A 15082-nucleotide genomic window follows, 5' to 3' on the forward strand; every position below is an offset into this window, starting at 1 on the left:
AATGAAACCTAAGACGAATCTTGTTATTATTTTCTGAATCGTATGATAAATATTTAACTTGATCTTAATTATGTGTTTTTAATTCTTGTTTTGATATCCCAGGATACTGATTTAAGACATGCTCTTATTCAGAGGAGGAATAGACCCTGTCTAAGAGTACTTTTTTCATAATTAAGCAGAGTTGATTGCGCAACTAGAAATAGGGTGACAAGATTTTGCTGGATTAGGGTGAAACCTAATAAGGGGATCCATAGATCGAGTTAATGCAACCTTAGAATGTTAATTAGTGAAAAGTCTCGGTTATTCGATCTAGGGATTAGACGTTATTAGTCTTGAATAGGGATAATAACATAACTTAGGGATTTCTACGGAACAAGTTGAATGAAGAAATCATCCGATTCAGAGCCAGAATAACAAGTAAAGTCTAGGTGGATTTGTCCTTAGGTATTGTCTTAAGTCAATCGGTTTTTCCCAAAAGCAATTCCCCAATTCTTTTCTCTGTGAGTTCTTAGTTTAGGTAATTAGTTAATTAAAACAAAACCTCTTTATTCTTAGGCTAGATAATAAAAAGACAGTCATTACTAGTACTTTTAGTTCCTTTGGGTTCAACAATCCGGTCTTGCTAAAACTATACTACTGTTCGATAGGTACACTTGCCTACATTGTGATAATAGTTAGTTCAAGAACGAGTAATTATAAATATTTAAAACCTATCACGAAACCTCGCGATCAAGTTTTTGGCGTGGTTGCCGGGGAACTAAAATATTAGGAACACTCAATTTTTATTACTTTAGCCATTTATTTTTCTTGCAATTTAATTTAATTTAATTTAATTTAATTATTATTATTACTAATTAATTTACTTTTTCTTTCTCTTGACAGGTTTTTATAGTTTATGACTAGAAGAAACCCGTCGGGACTATTACTTTTTGACGAAGAAATCGATCGCACAGTTCGTAGAAACCAAAGAGAAATAAGGCGAAGCTTAAGATACACAGAGAACGAGCAAGAAGATGATACTCAACCCCCAACCTAAGAGATGGCTGAAAACCAAGGCAATCAGCTACCTCCTACAATTGCGACTAATCAAAATCCTGCTCCACGTACTATGTATGACTATGCTAAACCTTCTTTAACCGGAACTGAGTCAAGTATAGTTATACCTGCTATTACTACGAATAATTTCGAACAGAAACCTAACACAACTCAGATGATACAGCAGTTTGTTCAGTTTGATGGTTTGCAGGATGAGGATCCCAACACTCACTTGGTGAATTTTCTGGAGTTTGCGACACTTTCAAAATTAATGGCATTTCTGATGATGCCATTCGCCTTCGGTTATTCCCTTTTTCACTGAGAAACAAAGCTAAATAATGGTTGAACTCATTACCACGAGGGTCCAACACTACTTGGGAACAAATGACCGAAAAATTTCTACTAAAATATTTTTCGCCGGCTAAAACGGCTAAGTTACATAATAATATCTCTTCTTTTGTGCAGATGGACTTAGAAACACTTTACGATGCATGGAAGAGATACAATGATCTATTGCGAAGGTGCCCTCACCATGGGTTATGTAGCACCCCAAACCCGGCCCAGACGTTATGGCCGGATCCGGCATGCCACATCGAAGCGTTCAAAACATTTTATATTGTTGATCCAGAAAAACTTACTTAGTGTTTTAAAAGATAATTTTATTATAGGTTAAAGTGAATGGAAGTTGTGCACCAGGTAGGAAACCGAAAAAGAGGAGGTGAGTCTATCGGACTACTTAAGTACCAAGCTCTCTTCGGATCCAATCCTAGACATGCACACCGCCATTGCCACACCTTAACGTCATGTACATTTGTAGGAAACCAATTTGATTAAGTCCTTTTTAGGAAAAGTGATTAATTTTGGAAAATACATTCATTGCGAAAGCTTTGCTTGTTGTCGTGTTATTTTGAAATTAATTGTTGTTTTTGAAAACGCGCCCTAAAGCTATCCAATTTGAACAGTTAAAATAAGTAATACTTACTTAGTAACACATATTAAAACCATCAAGAATAATTAAGGGACCTTATTACATTTAAAAAAAAACCCAAAACCTCAAACGTAAATAAAAGGATATCCAGTTCACCAGAAGAAAATCAAACTTTCAGAACGGGTGGCCACTCCAAATTCCCTCACAGCTCCAAGCCCACTATGGTTGGGGATTACTGCGTGGATGGAAATAAAAGGGTGAGTTTGGGGAAACTCAGTGTAAATTAACCCAACCATAGCCTATATCACTCAAACCACGTAAATAGAATAAGTTGGCCTTAGCCCGAATGTAAATTCGAATAAAGCCCATAGGCCCATAATGTAACGTAAAAGATATTACATGTTTATGCTGAAACCCAACCATATCCAATCGTATACACCCCCGTACCAACCTTACACCGTGTGGGGAGACAACTCGACCCACCCAACCGCTACACACCACAAAATTTGCGGCATGGTCGCTGAGCAGAATAATGTGACAGAGTCACCAGATATGAATAATCGTGGCGAGCCACTAGAATGAATATATGTGGCGAGCCACCAGATTAGATATTTGTGGCATAGCCACCGTGACGCTTCCTCCATAATATAACCCATGTCCCCATGCAATGTAAATAATATGTCATGGCATACGATCTGAAATGTAACATCATGCTTTTCGTAAAAAATAACCCTAGGGGTATAACGGTAATTTTGCATACATAGGGGTGTTCAAGTAATTTCACTATTCTTAAGGTTTTCATACATAACATAGCCATTTACGTACGATCAGAAACACTTACTGCGTTTTCTTACCAACTTGGACCCGTTGGCCCATTATCCCGTTTTTGGCCCATTAAGCCCAAAAATATTGAAATGCATGGAATCGCGTACTCTGCAGTCTTATCACTTTAATTTACCATATACATCAAACTATTAATCTTATGAGCATTCACACACTCCCAAGATCTCAAAATACCGACTTTTCGGCATTTCAGCTTTTCGGCTTGTGCCGATCTAGTCTATAAGAGGGTGTTAGTTACACACCTGTTTGCGACGATATGCTGACGAGATCCACACACGAACTGCCTACAATTGGATTACTAACACGTTAATCTAACTATTCAAATACGAACTACGTATTAACCCCTTACAATATTTGGCCAACCACACCTACAGATCATAGTAAGCTTATAAGAAATCAATAAGCAACTCATTAACAAATTTTTGTCAATGTTTACCACATAATCATAATTTCACTGCAAGCTGTCTTCCTGAGCAACAGTCACTAAATCATTTATAACTGGAGCTACGAAACTCCAAATCAAGTACCGTTAATTTTCCCTAAAAATAGACTCATATATCTTCTATCCATAAAATTTTCAGAATTTTTGGTTTGGCAAATCAATACCAGATTTTTCTTAAAGTTTCCCATGTTTCACTGTTTAACTAATCTAACCACTCTTCATTACGAATCAAATTTCTCATTGTACAGAATTCAAAATATGTTCTCGTTTATTTCATTTGAAACTAGACTCATTAAGATTTAATTAAATAATTTATTCACCTTCTAACTCATCTCTCACAATTTATGGTGATTTTCCAAATTCACGTTACTGCTGCTGTCCCAAGCAGATTTATTACCAAATCACTTTTTCACACATAACTTGCATGCATGTTATTTAAACATGTATATCACCAATCAATCATCACATATCTATGATTTTACTTAAGTATATTCTCCATTTCATCATTTTAAAGCACATGTTAGCTGATTTTTCCCTTTAGCATCTAAGGCACATGCATGCTCATTTGTTTGGTTCAACTTCACCTATCTTCCATTTTTCATCAAAAGAACATGAAACAACAACCATTTCCTTCATTTTAATTCATGACTAAATGCTCACAACACAACTAAAAACCAAAATATGCTTCAAGAGTTAAGGTAGAATCAAGAAGAATTCATGAACCTCAAAATAAAAGCAAACTACCATGAACTTACCTTCAATTTTCTTCCCCAGGTGACCGAACATTCAAGAGCTTTATCCTCTCCTTTCTCTTCTCTAACTTTAGCTATGATGAACAAAGATGGACAAAACTTTGTTCTTTTCACCCCTTTTTTTTTAATAAAATTTCATATTTCATCCATTTAATTCTTTAATACAAAAGACATGAAATTCCCATCATGGAACATTTACCTAACCCATTATCATGGAACATTTACCTAACCCATTATCAATTTTTATCAATTTGTACCATAAATTATGGATATCAAGTGCACATATTGTCTTCAACAACATGATGGCCGGACACTTCTTGTAAAATGGGAGGTTTGACATGCAAATCCTCCTATTGTGCACTACTATTTATTTGGCCATTACAAATTAGCCTATAGCATTTTCAAACATTTTCACATAGGTCCTATTTCATAATTTCACTCACAAATGACAAAATCAAAGCATGAAATTTTGCCAACATTCACAGAATTCCTAAAAATTGGGGCGTTACAACTCTACCCCCTTAAAGAAATTTTAGCCTCGAAAGTTACCTGATCCAAATAGTTGAGGGTATTGTTGACGCATAGTCTCTTCTGATTCCCAAGTAGCTTCTTCCTTCCATGATTACGCCACAAGATTTTTACCAATGTAACCGACTTCCTTCTTAGAACTTTAACCTCTCGATCTAAAATTTGTATGGGTTCTTCCTCAAAGGTCAAATCAGTCCTTACTTCAATCTCCTCCACTGGCACAACATGTGAGGGATCCGATCGATATCGTCTTAACATAGACACATGAAAAACGTCATGGATTCTGTCTAACTCTGGTGGTAACTCTAACTAATACGCTATTGGCCCTACCCGCTTAAGAACTCGATAAGGCCCTATAAACCGCGGACTCAATTTGCCTTTCTTGCCGAATCTCAAGATCTTCTTCCAAGGTGAAACCTTTAAGAAAACCATATCCCCAACCGCGAACTCTATCTCTTTGCGCTTTAGTTCCGCGTACGACTTCGCTCATCGATGCCTCCTTTAATTGATCTCTTATCAACTTAACCTTACTTTCAAGATTCGCCACCAACTCCGGTCCAAGTACTTGTCGCTCACCCAATTCATCCAACACGTAGGCGCATTTACATCTCCGCCCATAAAGTGCCTCATATGGAGCCATCTCAATACTTGCTTGGTAGTCATTATTGTATGCAAACTCCGCCAATGGCAAGTAGTCCTCCCAACTCCCACAAAATCGATGATACAACCCCTTAACATATCCTCCAAAATCAATAACCCTCTCCGATCGTCCATCCGTGCGTGGGTGAAAGGCGATCTTGAAATCCAAATGTCTACCCAATGCCTCCTGCAACTTCTTCCGAATCGAGATGTAAACCTAGGGTCTCGGCCGGAAATAATCGACATCGGCATTCCATGTAGTCGCACTATCTCTACCACATACAACCTAGCCAACTTTTGCGGGAGTAATCAAGACGAATCGGTATAAAATGGGCGATTTTGTTAACCTATCCACCACTACCCACACGTAATCTTTCTTGGTAGGTGTCAAAGGTAGCCCACTCACAAAGTCCATAGTGACTCTCTCCTACTTCCACAATGGAATTTTCACCGGTTGCAGTAATCCGTAGGAAATTGATGTTCACTTTCACTTGTCGGCATGCCGACATTTCCCCACTAACTCCGTTACTTCTCGCTTAAGCCTGTGCCACCAAGACAGCTTGTCGCAAGTCGTGATACAACTTATTCCTCCAGATGCATGGCACAAAGTCCCCAGAGCTTCCTTCAATATTGACTGCCTCAAGTCGAGTCCTTGAACACAAATTCTTCCTCGAAGCATAAAACTCCTTCAAAGATTCAAATCCAAAATCCTCATTCTCACCCTTCTCAACTTGTCAAACCAAGAACCAACGAGTTATCCTTCAACTATTTTTCTTTAATCTACTCACCCAAATAGGCCTCACTTGCAATTACGCTAATGACTTCCATCATCAAATAGGCTCAAACGTGCAAACAAGGCTTTCAAATCAGAAACAACCCTTCGACTCAACGCGCCACCACCACGTTAGCGACACAGGGTGGTACTCAATCGAATAGTCGTAATCCTTAAGCAACTCTACCCATTTTCGTTGTTTAAGGTTTAACTCATTCGAGTTAACAGATACTTTAGGCTCTTATGGTCTGTGTATATGATACACTTTTCTCCATATAAGTAATGTCTTCATTTTAACGCGAAGATCATCGCTTTGCTAGCTCTAAGTCGTATGTAGGGTAGTTCGATTCATGGGACTTAAGCGCCGCTAAGCATAAGCGACCACCTTACCCTTTTGCATCAAGACACATCCTAACCCCACATGTGACGATCATCAGCACACAGTGAAGTCCTTCCCAGACTCGGTTGAATCAACACCGGTGCTTCACCAATACCTTTTCAAATGGTCAAAAGCTTTTGTCGACTCTCGGTCCGGATAAATGCTACCCTTTCCTTATGATTTAAATCAATGGTGCAAAGAATCGAGAAAATTCTTCTACGAACCTTTGGTAATAACCTGCCAAACCCAGAAAACTCCAAATTTTTTATACTGATTTTGGTGGCTTCCATCCCAGAACTGCCTCAACTTTTCGAGGATCCACTCTAATTCCTTCAGCAGAAACCACATGACCTAGAAAAGCCACTTTTCACAACCAAAATTCACACTTGCTGAACTTCGCAAAGAGTTTCTTCTCCCTTAACACTTGCAGCACTAGACGGAGATGCTCATCATGTTTCGCTTCGGCCTGAATATACCAGATATCGTCAATAAAGACGACTACGAACCGATCCAAACATGGTTGGAACACACGATTCATCGATCCATAAACGCCACAGAGCGTTCGTCATCAAATGGCATAACCGTAAACTCGTAATGACCATACCGAGTCCCGAATGCCGCCTTATGGATATCTACCTCCTTGAACCTTAATCGATGATATCCGATCGAAGGTTGATCTTGGAAAATACAGAAGCTCCTCTAAGCTGGTCGAACAGATCGTCAATCCTTGGCAGTGGATACTTATTCTTAATCGTCAGTTTGTTCAACTGGCGATAATCAATGCACATCCACATCATACCATCCTTCTTTTTCACGAATAGCACCGGTGCTCCCCATGGAGACACGCTTGGCCTAATGAAGCCCCTATCCAACAACTCTTGAATTTGTGCTTTTAGCTCTACCAACTCCTTCGGTGCCATTCTATATGGTGCGATAGACACTGGCGCCGTTCCAGGCAACAAGTCGAATCCAAACTCCACTTATCGGTTAGGAGGCAATCCTGGAAGCTCATCCGAAAAAACATCTTGGAACTCCTTTACGGTCCTAACCTTATCCACTGCCAGTCCCTCCTCTTTCGACTAACTTACAAATTCCAAATAGGCTTCACAACCTATATTCTGCCACATTCGGGGCTATACCAGACACGCCCCTAAAGATCTCCGCTCTGTTAGCCCGAAGTCGTTCAGAAATAGATCCCTAAATTTCGTTGCCCGTACTTGCCCCGGCAACCCTTTCCAGAGCACGAAGCATTTCCTGTGACAATACATCATCCCCGGCACCACGGTCATGAGACTCTACCTCTGTTGCCGATGGTATCGGTGCATCCACCGCCGGCATATGTCCCGAAGACAAAGATCTCGCTCGAGCACTTCCTCGGCTCTATCCACGGCCTCTTCCACGAGCGGCTCTTGTACTCATATCGTATTATCCGATTATGAATTTTTATGCATTAATTCAATATTCCAGTGTTTATTACAGATGTTTTATGAATCAGATAGTAATTCAGAGTTTGTTTTCGCAGAATCGAAGTCTAGCTATAGTTTTAGTCTCTTATCAAATTTTTCTATGGTTTCAGTATCATCCTATCTAGAGTATCCTAGCAGGATTTTAGTACAGACAGATAATTCAGAAAATATTTAGAAAAATTCAGAATACTTACAGACTTGAGCCGGAGATTCGGGTGCCACCTTCAAAAGATCTAAATTTTGAAAACCGAGTTTTTCGCAATCTTTATAAAATTTTCGTTTTTGAAAATATTTATTTTTGTAAACCCATTCCACAGCCGAGTTGTTGCAACCTAGGTTCTGATACCACTAAATGTAGCACCCCAAACCCGGCCCAAGCGTTATGGCCGGATCTGACATGCCACATCGAAGCGTTCAAAACATTTTATATTGTTGATCTAGAAAAACTTACTTAGTGTTTTAAAAGATAATTTTATTATAGGTTAAAGTAAATTGAAACTGTGCACCAGGTAGGAAACCAGAAAAGAGGAGGTGAGTCTATCGGACTACTTAAGTACCAATCTCTCTTTGGATCCAATCCTAGACATGCACACCGCCATTGCCACACATTAACGTCATGTACATTTCTAGGAAACCGATTTGATTAAGTCCTTTTTAGGAAAAGTGATTAATTTTGGAAAATACTTTCATTGCGAAAGCTTTGCTTGTTGTCGTGTTATTTTGAAATCAATTGTTGTTTTTTAAAACGCGCCCTAAAGCTATCCAATTTCAACAGTTAAAATAAGTAATACTTATCTTAGTAACACATATTAAAACCATCAAGAATAATTAAGCGGCCTTATTACATTTAAAAAAAAAACCCAAAACCTCAAACGTAAATAAAAGGATATCCAGTTCACTAGAAGAAAATCAAACTTTCAGAACGGGTGGCCACTCCGAATTCCCTCACAGCTCCAAGCCGCTATGGTTGGGGATTACCTGCGTGGATGGAAATAAAAGGGGTGAGTTTGGGGAAACTCAGTGTAAATTAACCCAACCATAGCCTATATCACTCAAACCACGTAAATGTAATAAGTTGGCCTTAGCCGGACTGAAATTCGAATAAAGCCCATAGGCCCATAATGTAACGTAATGTAAATTACATGTTTATGCTGAAACCTAACCATATCCAACCGTATACACCCCCGTACCAACCTTACACCGTGTGGGGAGACAACTCGACCCACCCAACCGCTACGCACCATAGAATTTGCAGCATGGCCGCCAGAACAGATAATGTGACAGAGTCACCAGATACAGATAATTGTGGCAGAGCCACCAGAACAGATATATGTGGCAAAGCCACCAGATCAGATATTTGTGGCATAGCCACCAGGACGCTTCCTCCATAATATAACCCATGTCACCATGCAACAGAAATAATATGTCATGGCATACGTATACAGAAACAGAACATCATGCTTTTCAGAAAAAAATAACCCTAGGGGTATAACGGTAATTTTGCATACATAGGGTGTTCAAGTAATTTCACTATTCTTAAGGTTTTCATACATAACATAGCCATTTACGCATTTATCGTAAACACTTATGCGTTTTCTTACCAACTTGGACCTGTTGACTGTTATCCCGCTTTTGGCCCATTAAGCCCAAAAATATCGAAATACACTAATCACGCACTCAGTAGTCTTATCACTTTAATTTACCATATACATCAAACTATTAATCTCATGAGCATTCACACACTCGCAAGATCTCAAAATACCGGCTTTTTGGCATTTCGCTTTTCGACTTGTGCCGATCTAGTCTATAAGAGGGTGTTAGTTACACACTGCTTTGCGACGATATGTCGATTTAGATCCACACACTAACCGCCTACAATTGGATTACTAACACGTTAATCTAACTATTCAAATACGAACTACGATTAACCCCTTACAATATTCGCCAACCACACCTACAGATCATAGTAAGCTTATAAGAAGTCAATAAGCAACTCATTAACAAATTTTTGTCAATGTTTACCACATAATCATAATTTCACCGCAAGCTGTCTTCCGAGCAACAAGAAATTAAATCATTTATAGCTGGAGCTACAAAACTCCAAATCAAGTGCCGTTAATTTTCCCTAAAAATAGACTCATATATCTTCTATCCATAAAATTTTCAGAATTTTTGGTTTGGCCAATCAATACCAGATTTTTCTTAAAGTTTCCCATGTTTCACTGTTTGACTAATCTGACCACTCTTCATTACAAAATCAAATTTCTCATTGTACAGAATTCAAAATATGTTCTCGTTTATTTTATTTGAAACTAGACTTATTAAGATTTAATTAAATAATTTATTCACCTTCTAACTCATCTCTCACAATTTATGGTGAATTTCCAAATTCACGTTATCGTCATGTCCCAAGCAGATTTATTACCAAATCACTCTTTCACACATAACTTGCATGCATGTTATTTAAACATGTATATCACCAATCAATCATCACATATCTATGATTTTACTTAAGTATAATCTCCATTTCATCATTTTAAAGCACAACATGTTAGCCGATTTTTCCCTTTAGCATCTAAGGCACATGCATGCTCATTTGTTTGGCTCAACTTCACCTATCTTCCATTTTTCATCAAAAGAACATGAAACAACAACCATTTCCTTCATTTTAATTCATGACTAAATGCTCACAACACAACTAAAAACCAAAATATGCTTCAAGAGTTAAGGTAGAATCAAGAAGAACTCATGAACCTCAAAATAAAAGCAAACTACCATGAACTTACTTTCAATTTTCTTCCCCAAGTGACCGAACATTCAAGAGCTTTCTCCTCTCCTTTCTCTTCTCTAACTTTAGGCTATGATGAACAAAGATGGACAAAACTTTGTTCTTTTCACCCCTTTTTTTTTAATAAAATTTCATATTTCATCCACTTAATTCTTTAATACAAAAGACATGAAATTCCCATCATGAAACATTTACCTAACCCATTATCATGGAACATTTACCTAACCCATTATCAATTTTTATCAATTTGTACCATAAATTATGGATATCAAGTGCACATATTGTCTTCAACATCATGATGGCTAGCCACTTCTTGTAAAATGGGAGGTTTGACATGCAAATCCTCCTATTTTGCACTACTATTTATTTGGCCACTACAAGTTAGCCTATAGCATTTTCAAACATTTTCACATAGGTCCTATTTCATAATTTCACTCACAAATGACAAAATCAAAGCATGAAATTTTGCCAACATTCACAGATTCCCGAAAATTGGGGCGTTACAGGTTACCTCTATGGCTGCAAGTTCAAACGTTTTACAATGGTGTGAATCCTTCGACAAGACATATCTAGGGATTAGATAATTAGTTAATTAAAACAAAACCTCTTTATTGTTAGGCTAGATATAAAAAGAAAGTCATTACTAGTACTTTTAGTTCCTTTGGGTTCAACAATCCGGTCTAGCTAAAACTATACTACTGTTCGATAGGTACACTTGCCTACATCGCGATAATAGTTAGTTCAATAACGAGTAATTATAAATATTTAAAATCTATCACGAAACCTCGCGATCAATGCAAAATAGGGATTAAATTGAGAAATGTTGAAACTTTGTCGTGAAAATATGAAATAAATGAGAAATATGGGCTGTTTGCGGTATTATGGTACTTCGTCTATCATGGGTATTAAAGAAATTTCATGGATTTGTGATTTTGTGTAATAAGGACTAAATTGTAAAAATGTGAAAGTTTAAGAAAATGTGTAAAATAGCCTTAATCTATATCTTGGATTGAATTGAATATATAGATGATTAAATAAGTTAATTTTTAATATATTTAGATCAAGAAAAATGAAATTCGGATCTACATCGGGGGAAAACTAAAGTTATTGACTAATCGACTTATTTCGTCGTTTCCACATTCGAGGTAAGTTTGTATGTGATAAATTTTAATACAAATGTATTTCATATGCTTTGATATTGCATAAATTGAAAATACAAGACTATGGATATGAACAATAGTGATTCAACATTCGAAATCCCGGTTGAACCTTAGGAATAGTTTAGGATGCTATTGACATGTCATTGGGGAATACATTAGGTTGGCTTTGAGGTGCGAGTTATACCAATTTAGCTTTGAGCCATGCATATCAGCTGATTTCGCTTCGGTCCATGATATCAGTACTTCGGAGATAAGTTTCCTTGATTTGGCTACGGACCATGGTATAGGTACTTATCGTGTGAGACCCTTGAGCATCCGACTTCTATTCTGAATGGTTCAATCGGTAAAATATAACACCTCTAACCCGTAACCGTCGTCGGAAAGGGTTACGAAGTATTACTAACTAAACACAACTTTCGGATAATTATAAACACACATAGAAATTATTCATCTTAAATTATCACAACCGGACATATATTAAATCAAACCAAATTTACAGGTTACACATAAATTAGATAACATACAACTATAATCATTATCAAATGGCCAGATATAGACACATGGAAATAAACATCTCATTGTTAATTACTTAGATCAGACATACATGCAACTTTATTAAAAACAAAGTTACTATTCATATGGTCATTTGTTAAATCTTTAACCAAACATATATATAACATGCAAACACATATGCCTTGTTTGTTGTCGACTTCTATTATGCTCTATCACTTTATACATATGAAACATTTGCCAAATTACCTGACTGAATAATCAAACATTTTATTTTATCCTTCACACCAATACATCATTTTATATATATATATATATATATATATATATAATATTAATTATTCATCCAGCATATGTATAGCATACCAACTCAAATTTTGACATGCTACTAGCACATATCAATTAAATTAAAAAATGTCATACTCAAACTAATTTAATAGCCAAAATTTTGGCTAAGTTTATATATAAATCCATATAACCAAAGCAATCCAACTTTTCATCAAATACATGATACCTGAATTATTATACAACCACCGAAATTTAATTCACCTTGTTTGCCAAATCTAAACATAGTTATTTCACGAACTATTCATTATGCTTAACATCTTATTTATAAACAATGATTAAAGGTAATAAACTTATATTTATATCTATTCCATTACACAGCCGAACATCCACTCTCCAAAAATATACATTCATAATTTCATTCAAACCAAATATGCCATTTACATATTCTTTGGCATAACCTCACCCCATTGCTATATGTATCAATCATATTTCACATATATATATATATATATATATATATATATATATTATTCTATATTATAGCATCCATACGGCATGTCAAATATACATTCATATTTATGTCACATAACAAGCAAGTATATTAAAATCAAATATTCCTTTTATTTATCACAAATCCATACTCATATAATTATATTAATTTAAATCATACTCGAACAAACCTATCAAATCTCACCTTACATACTTAACACAACATTTCACCTATTTAATCATATTAAATCATATGACTATATCATCATCAATATGTTAAATATATCATTCACATATAGCATGCTTTATGTTTTCAAAATAGATTTAAACCAAAACCATACTTAGACAACCCTTACCAAAAGTGTCAGCACTTCACACATATATATCAAAACCAAAACTTGCTTATACTTAAACATCATACCTATCCATATTTATCAACCATATTAACCTCACTTAAGCCAAATTTTATAATCAATCACCTTACAAAATATACCACAAATCATACATCCAAAATGAGCTACTCTCATGGCCGATTATGATTCATCATTAACACATTTCTTTTTCAATCTTACAATCAACATCACAAACATATAACCTAAACACAAATCATACATATCATAAAATATGCATACCAAAATAAACTCCAACCATATTAATTATAACCAAAATTTGATCAAACCTTAAAATCGAACCTAATAAAATAAACAAGCCATATTCGCATGGCTTAATACATACTCAAATTCAAGCTTAACTAAATGTAATCTAGCCTATACATGCCATAGATCCAAGTTTAAACTTATAAAATACCAAAAACAGTCGATAGTGTGATGGACTTTACTGACGATCCCCAAGCTCGTACTTGGATTCCAAAATCTATAAAACAAAGACAAACATAAACACACACAGTAAGCTTTCATAGCTTAGTAAGTCATAAGCAATTGAGTAACTCAATAACATTTATATTCCATTTTAACAAAATGGAATCATTATATTATATTCAGATACATTTTCAAACTTGCAAAAATATGCATTTATCAAACATATAACTATGCATCAAATCTAAATAGAATAAATACACATGTAATTACTTTCATAATTATTTTTTTCACTTCTAAGGTTACATATAAATCCTTGGCGAATATACTCATTAATATACGAATATACATAAATCACATTTACAAGATCGCATATACTAAACATTTAACCAATTATAATTTTCATATACACATACACTTTTATTTGCATCATGAATACATTATTAAACCGAATGTGTACTTTTACATAAGCATATATGTAATTCACAATGACAAATAACATTTATATCACTGATTCAAGTATCTAACTTACCATAATTTCATAACTTAGTATGAATACATACCTGAACCTTTTAACTCGATTTTTCATTCGATCTTAACTTAATATTTCCTGTTGAACCATTCGGAATTGGATAGGACACTTAGATAATCACATATACCGTACATTGCCAACGTCCCAGACGTGGTCTTACATGTAATCACATATCAATGCCACTGCCCCAGATAGGGTCTTACTCGTACACATATATCAGAGGCTTATATAGATGCCAATGTATTAAACGTGATCTTACTCGCGCACAATATTGGAGTCACATATCGATGCCAACGTATTAAATGTGGTCTTACTCGCACACATATATATCGGAGTCACATATCGATGCCAACGTATTAAACGTGGACTTACTCGCACATATGTATATCGGAGTCATATATCGATGCCAACGTATTAAACGTGGACTTACTCGTACATATATATCGGAGTCACATATCGATGCCACATATACTTCCAAGTATCAACTTTAAAATCGACCAAATTGTACATAAGTTCATTAGTAAAATTATCATTCATAACCAAAATCACATTATCATTAAATAATAAAATATATATATATACACATTTAATCATGATTCACATTTAAATGTCACTTACATATTTCATTTAGCCGAATATAGACTTGTAATTAATATACAAATAACCAACATTTTAGCATATATAATTCATGTCTTCACCTTTAATATTAAACTTAT

General features: G+C 35.7%; 1 non-coding gene across 1 annotated transcript; it reads right to left on the reverse strand.

Moving 5' to 3' along the window:
• Positions 1-1468: 1468 nt before the first annotated feature.
• Positions 1469-1574, reverse strand: LOC128279835 (small nucleolar RNA R71). The gene has a single exon (XR_008270028.1). It is a non-coding gene; the product is annotated as a small nucleolar RNA R71 (small nucleolar RNA).
• Positions 1575-15082: the final 13508 nt, after the last annotated feature.

Source organism: Gossypium arboreum, chromosome 8 (genome assembly GCF_025698485.1).
Source record: "Gossypium arboreum isolate Shixiya-1 chromosome 8, ASM2569848v2, whole genome shotgun sequence".
In the NCBI taxonomy this organism is placed as follows: Eukaryota; Viridiplantae; Streptophyta; class Magnoliopsida; order Malvales; family Malvaceae; genus Gossypium; species Gossypium arboreum.